General features: G+C 41.6%; 1 non-coding gene across 1 annotated transcript; it reads right to left on the bottom strand.

Annotated features, from left to right (window-relative positions):
* Positions 1 to 374: 374 nt before the first annotated feature.
* On the bottom strand, positions 375 to 457 carry TRNAL-CAG (transfer RNA leucine (anticodon CAG)). The gene has a single exon. It is a non-coding gene; the product is annotated as a tRNA-Leu (tRNA).

Below are 457 nucleotides of genomic sequence, written 5' to 3'. Positions count from 1 at the left end.
GAATTCTTGTCTGAAGATAAAGTGCCACCTTGCGGCTGGAAAATGAATGGTTGCTAGAAAGAAAAAGATAAACAGCGGCTCTGGGCAACAGCCTGAACATTTGTGCAACTGTCAGAGAAATATAATTTGGTTGGGACAAAATGTACACTCACGGTTTACGATGTCACTTCCCAAATCATTTTCTAAATACAAATTTATTCGATCTTTTCGAGTTCCTTACTCGAACTATTTATTGTTCAATAAAAAGATAAATCTTACACTTTGCTTACAAACTTGAATGCATAGCACTCTCAATTGTGACTTCCACCCGTGTTTCTACATGCAGACAGCCAGAACACACATGAAAATTTATAATATTCCAAAAGGGATGGTTGTGTCAGAAGTGGGATTCGAACCCACGCCTCCAGGGGAGACTGCGACCTGAACGCAGCGCCTTAGACCGCTCGGCCATCCTGAC

Source organism: Pleurodeles waltl, unplaced genomic scaffold (genome assembly GCF_031143425.1).
Source record: "Pleurodeles waltl isolate 20211129_DDA unplaced genomic scaffold, aPleWal1.hap1.20221129 scaffold_67, whole genome shotgun sequence".
Classification (NCBI taxonomy): Eukaryota; Metazoa; Chordata; class Amphibia; order Caudata; family Salamandridae; genus Pleurodeles; species Pleurodeles waltl.
Note: the sequence above shows the minus strand (reverse complement) of the source record. Positions and strands in the feature narration are given on the sequence as shown.